We start from the raw sequence: 6,944 nt of genomic DNA on the forward strand, positions 1-6,944 counted from the left end.
AGATGCTTTATCGCTGGCACACAGTCAACCTGGTCTCTCTACCGCTGGTGATCCACAGCCCGTGCCCCACCAATCTAGACACCCAGCTAATCTAGATTGGATATGCTCTATCCACCCACAAATGGAGCCTCCAGCACGAAGCCCGCCTCCCCAGCCTCCTTCACCACCAAACCAGCGCCCCTAGTCACGCTTCCATCCTCCAATCCGACCCACAACCCCGATATGCAGAAACCGAACCAAACCCTCTCGGCTACCGCGATCTCTCCTACCACCGGCCACTGATCCCCTTGAACTAAGGAGCCGCGTTCACCAAGCAACATATCTCGTCCGACGACAGCGTCCATGGACGCGCCGTCGGACTGAGGCAAGTAGACCTTTTTGCAAACCCTAACGCAACGTTCTCTACTCTATTTTGAGCATCACAAACATTGGTACCTTAAAATTTGTTCACTGTTACAATTTGATTGAAAATTAAGTACACATGAAAATCTACACATTTAACTGTTAATTTGCAGAAATGTGACTGAAAAGTGAGTCTCACAAGAAAGTCCCCATGAAGTCCTCATTTTAGTGGTCCTCATTAGAATCTCTCCCTACATTTTGAAGCTTTGCCAAACTATCTTCTTTAAAGGATTAAATACTTGTTACTCCCTGTACTTTTCACCGAAAAACAGTTCAGTCCCTCACCTTTTAAATTAAACAATTTAGTCCTTATTCTCTCTAATTCTCACACAACAGGTCCCAAAATGACTGTTATACCCCTCACTTTCTTTTTTTATATTTTTTATTTATTTTTCTCTCTTTTTTATTTTTATTTTTCCTGCTTCTCTCTCTCTCTCTCTCTCTCTCTCTCTCCAAATTCGTCTCTGACCTCGAGTTCATCCACATTGACAATTCGACGACTCCAAGCTCGGAGTCAAAGGCCTCGTCGACTCAAGTCTCTCCTCCATCCCCCGATCTTTATCCACCCACCCATAATATCACACCAATTCCAACCCACGACCCAACCCGATGCCGAATCAATCCCCACCATCAACCTCTCCGACCTCCACTCTGATCATCGCTCCGCCAACATCTGCCCCATCTCAACAACAGTCTAATGATTTCTCTTCCTGATCCCCTCAATTCCGCCTTCAAACCTATTAACAAAGTCCAAAACCGCCGGAACAACCAACTGAGGGTTGTAATCCCTAGTCCCAATCCAAGCACTTTCAATAGCCAATCCATTCCCATACTCATGCGAAACCACCGGGTGGTGCAATTCCACACCCTTGGGCGACTTCCTACAATACAAAAACGCAATCGACGGCGGGTAAAAGAACCACTTGTGCAAATTACTAGTATAATAATCAGCCCCAATCTCCTTCATATCAACCTCAGTGCACCCAATGCTGTGAGCCGCATCGACGAAAACCTGATCAATCCCCTCCTCCCTACAAATCCTAACCAACTCCTTAACAGGTATAACCACACACGGCATTGAAGTAATATGATCAATCACAGCTAACCTAACCCTCCTACCATTAGCCTTCCCCTTCTCCAAAGCTTTCTTAAACTCGGTTACAATCTCATCGTTGGAATTCAAAGGAAACGGCAAGGGTACCTCAATAACGTGCCCGCCGGCGCGAGTGACGTAGGCCTCGATCGACTTCTTGACGGCGCCGTAGGCGTAATGGAGCATGACGACGGCGTCGCCCTGCTCGAATTTGCTCTTGGAGAAGCCCCAGGCGGCCTGCTGGAGGACGATGGCGGCGACGGTGGTGGCGTATTCTGATCATCGCTCAACCAGACGGCCGGAGTGGGAGGCCCACTGGGCGGAGGAGATGTTGAGGTCGAGGGAGAGATCTCCTCTGATCAACGACGTCAGGAAGTTGGTCTTGGCCTTATTGCCGCGGAGAGACCTGGAGGGGCCGTCGTAGGCGAGAGCTGCTCCTTCGGCGTGTCAAATGTGCTACACCCTCGTCTTCTTCCACGGTCCAGCCCTTAGATTTGTTTTTCTTTCTTTGATTTGTACTGATTGAATTGAGATGATGAATTTGATGATGAATTGAATACCCAAAATACGAATTAGGGGTTTTGTTTTGAGAGAGAGAGAGAGAAGCAGGAAAAAAAAAAGAGAGAGAAAAATAAATAAAATATATAAAAAAAGAAAGTGAGGGGTATAATGGTCATTTTGGGATCTGTTGTGTGAGAATTAGAGAGAATAAGAACTAAATTGTTTAATTTAAAAGGTGAGGGACTGAACTGTTTTTCGGTGAAAAGTACAGGGAGTAACAAGTATTTAATCCTTCTTTAAATTAGTAATTCTCCAACCCATCTCATAATGGGAAAAAAAAGGTGCTCATTTTCCTTTCTCAATCTCAGCTGAGAAATTCTTTAACTGCTTCGAATCCAATTCCACAACCCACTTGGAATCCTCTGTAAACCCTTGAAAATCCATAAATTTTGCTTTCAAAACATACAAAAAGGCAGGCCAACACAAAGCACAGAGAGCAAAATCCTACTTGCTCTGTTTTCAAAACACTATTTCCCACTATGTTTTCCCAGCTCTACTTGCTTGAACCTTTAGAAAACCCAGCTGAATAACAAACCCGATAATGGAGCAAGAATCAGCTCTATTTTCCTCAAGGCATTCCCTGCAATGATAATAATGAAGCAAAAGCATTTTCATGAGTTAATGTTTGAAGCTTTGGAATCTCTCAACAAATGGGATATATGCTATGTCAACCTGAAGAAAAGATATTTTTAAGTAAGACTTAAACCATAACTTATAAACTCAACCACTTAATTGGTCATCACATTGCTAAAAGGGCATAAGATATTCCTCAATTTCATATTATTTGGTATTCAAAATCAATAAAGGGCAATGTACATTGAGAACAATAGATTTAGGAAAATCTTAGCACACCAACATTGGCAACATGTAAACATAAGTTACATCTCATTAGCAACATGTAAACATAAGTTACTTAACAAATTTATGCAAATAACAGTGTCATCGTTCTTTTCTCCAAAGAACATAGTGTCAGACACTTATTTGATTGGAGAACAATAACCATATATTAGAGATAGCCCAAGCTAATTAAGAATGAGACCAGAACAAAGCTTTCTTAGTACTAATAACCATAGCATGACATTCTATGTTGACAATATATGGCGACAAACCACTTTGGGTGCCACACCTATTTTTTAAGAAAATCATACCTTAACTCCCACTGTGCATGCTTCCAGATATTAGAAGGCACTCTTGCACTTTGCATCTTTCTTTCTAGGGCAGGCTACATCATCTTTATCATCATCATTGTCACAGAGCCCCTCCTTTATAGCTCTAATCTTGAATGTGATAAATATAGAAGAAAAATCAGTTGAATAATGATTACGGCTTGTAGCACCTAATGTATAGAAACAACAGTCCTTTTGGAAGCCCCATTCCTTAATTTGTTAGGAATATCCGGCTTTGAAGTTTGAAAGTGAGAACTTATGAGAGCAAAGGACCCAAATTTGTCGACCCAGGTGATTGTTGCAGAGCAAGCTCCAATTTGGGGACCAGGGAATGGAATTTTAGTAATACTTTGTAGATCACCTCCACGTCGGCGGCGAACTCGCAATGGGTCGGGTTGTCTAGGCTTCGTTCTAGGTCGGTTTCGAGATGAACCAACCCAAGCCCAGATCATCATTCGCTGAATACATGGTTGCTTTGTTTGCTGGGTTTGTGAATTGTGTGAAAGAGGTGTAAGGGGCATTTTGGATTGCACAAAATTGAGAGATTGTGTTTGGTGTAGAGAAAGATCGATTTCTGATACAACCTTCGCATTTTATGTTTCTCACTCTCACCGCATTTTATGTTTCTCACTCTCGCCTTTGCAACTTTAAAGTTGTCTTACTACCATTCCTGAAGCAGAATGAGTTAATGGGGTGTTTTGATATTATTCTCCATAGACTAAAACAACGCTGAAAGTGGGAGTGCCTTGTTTTGGCTTGAAATGACCATTTTAGCTCTCAAAGTGGGTCCCAATGTCAAAGTTAATATCCAATTTAGACGGAGTAAGTGAAATTGGACATGACTGATGAAATTAGAAAGTTTAGGGGTGTTACTGATTAAATTGAAACCACATGAACTAATTAACATGATGTTAGAACCAAACCTCAGAGGGGTAAATTGATTTTAGTCCTCATTTTTATTTATGTGTCATAATCTCAAATGTCATAATAAAGTTGTATATGAAGTAGAGACAAAAATTATATTCAGAAGAAATACTTTTATTACTAATAATAACTGTGTACATATCATTGATTCTAGTATCCTTAAGTACCATTCGACCCTCTTTATCGATAATGATTGACCACACCATTTTTGAATCTCACTTCAAAACCTTTCTTTTCAAGCATAGCAACAGAGATTAGATTTCTTCTAATGGTGGATGCATACAAGACATTTTTGAGAATCACATTTGTGCCATTAATTACATGGAAGCTTGCAATCTCCTTCTCCAAGAACATCTATGTATGTATTGTTCCTCATGTATAAATGATGCCCTCCTTGTGCTTTTTTGTTGATGTTGATGAAAAAGGATTTATTCTTGCAAACATGTCTTGTAGCTCCGGAGTCGACACACCATTGTTCTTCACATTCCACAGTGAGTGCTTTAGAGATTGTCAAAATTAATTCCTTAAGCTTGTCATTGTTCATTTGATATTTGGGACATTTCAATCTAATGTGACCAGTTTCTCCACAGAAGTAACACCCATACTTTTTGCCTTTGAACTTGTGATTCTTCATGTTGCTAGTCTTGTAGAGACTATGATTTTGTTATTTTATGTCTTTGTGACTCCTCAGCTATTAGGAGGTTACCTCTACTATTTTTGTTTTTACTCTTGTTCATTCTCACTTCTTCAACTGTCAATATAGCAGGCAAATTGCATGTTCATGGATAACTCTTTTTGGCCATAGGTCAAGGACGTCACCACATAATCCCATGATTTGGGAAGATTGTTGAGAAGTGTAGAAACTTGCATTTGGTTTGGAATAAAATGGCCAGCATTGGACAAGTCCTTTGCTAATAACTCTATTTTTGTAATATGATCCACCACGTCATCATATTTGTTCATAAGAGTGCTGTTATATTTCACAAGCAAGAATTACTTGTATGTTTGAGATTGAGACTCGTATTTTTGATCTAATACATCCATGATTTCTTTGGTGGTCTCATACCCTTCATAGAGATGAATCAAATCATCTTCCATATGGTTAAGAATTGTAGCAATAGCTAATGCGTTGTCTTCTTCCCAATTAGTATAATTCAGATGCAACAAGAGGCTTTTTGATTTTTGACGTATATAATGTTTTCCTATGGGTAAGTAGATAAGTGATTATTCTTTTTCATATGCAATGATTGATACTATGTTCCTCTCTATCTTCATATTCTCCAATTTGGACGTACTGGCCATGATAAACTAAGTATGGGACTAATGAGTAAAGAATGAAAACTTACGAGTGTTTCTTTGTTGTATGTCAAGTCTCTATCCCCTTCTTGTTGTCGCTGTAAATTGTGTTTGTTTGAATTGTAATACCTATTGGTAACAAACGATTGATTTGATTTCCCTTGTATCATAACGCTGCTCTGATGCCACTGCTGAAAAATATCGAAAAGGATCGTTGTGATTAGTGTCGTTAGACTGATGATCACAATGGTATGATGTCTTTGATCTAGACAAAACAAGGGAAATACAAATATCTGAATGCATGATTATGGAAGGGATTGAGGTTCCTTTTATAGACCTCAACCATTGTGCCTCTTGAGTGAATAGATATAACTATTGATTAGTTATCCCTCTTCACTTTATCTGTATAGATGATAATAATTATCAGCATACCTCTTCACTATAATTATCAGCACACATGTACTCATTCAGTTCCATATAATTGTACCCTTTCAAGAAATGTCAATTTTTTTGTTCAAATGGATCTTGATGCACCAATGTTATGGTACATCTCCTCACACATAGCATACTCATTGTGAAGCCATTTAATTACATGATCATATTCCAACATCATCTTCATAATTAATGGATGCAGTAACATATCTACGTGCTGATTATGGTATAGTAACAAACGTGGTTTAAATTACTTAGTACAGTAGCACGTGAGTTAAATTACTTGGTAAGAGCAAATGCACCCCAATGGTCTTGAACGTCCAAGACCAGCCAAAATGGCAAAAAAGAAAAAAAGTTGCATGCACCCCAAACTTGTTAGACGAGTACTAGAGGCCTTCCCAACCAAGCCCACGGGCAAGCCTTGGACTTTGACTTGGTCGACCAATATGGGCACATGGGCTTCACATGGAAGCTGACGTAAGATAATGGATGTTGATAATTTTTGTCTTGTAGTTAAACATGGTAGGACCATATATCTTTGAATCAGTTTTTCTTGTTCCAACGACTATATTTGACCTAATATGTAATTATGTATGCATGGCTTTTACCAAGAAAACAACGGCTATATCAGTGGATAACCATTGGATTACATCTAAAAAAAAAAGAACCATTAGATTAAATAGTAAATGATTGAGAGGCATTGACCTTGCCTATTTGGGGTGCATGAAAAAATTGGGAGGCAAATGCAATATTAGTGAATAGTGCACAAATGGGAGACAAAACCTTGCCTTTTGCCTTTGCCTGTTGACGTGCATTTGCTCTAATGGCACATGAATTAAATTACTCGATGTAGCACGACCGTTTATTAATCAGTGTAGTATTACAGACATTACTTACTCGATGCAGTATTGTATGAAAGTTAGTTGATGGAATAATACTTGCATAAAATTACTTGATGCAGTAGCAGTTGGATTGTACTACTTACCAAGAAGAAATTGTAGTGTATTAACTTGAATTAGATCACTTTAGTGACAATAAGTTATATGTGAGATGCAACAATGATTACAATT

The 6,944-nt window shown here is 39.2% G+C and overlaps 1 pseudogene; it reads right to left on the reverse strand.

Annotated features, from left to right (window-relative positions):
• Positions 1–910: 910 nt before the first annotated feature.
• On the reverse strand, positions 911–4,780 carry LOC133723067 (probable L-cysteine desulfhydrase, chloroplastic; annotated as a pseudogene).
• Between the last annotated feature and the right edge of the window lie 2,164 nt (positions 4,781–6,944).

Source organism: Rosa rugosa, chromosome 7 (assembly GCF_958449725.1).
Source record: "Rosa rugosa chromosome 7, drRosRugo1.1, whole genome shotgun sequence".
Lineage (NCBI taxonomy): Eukaryota > Viridiplantae > Streptophyta > Magnoliopsida > Rosales > Rosaceae > Rosa > Rosa rugosa.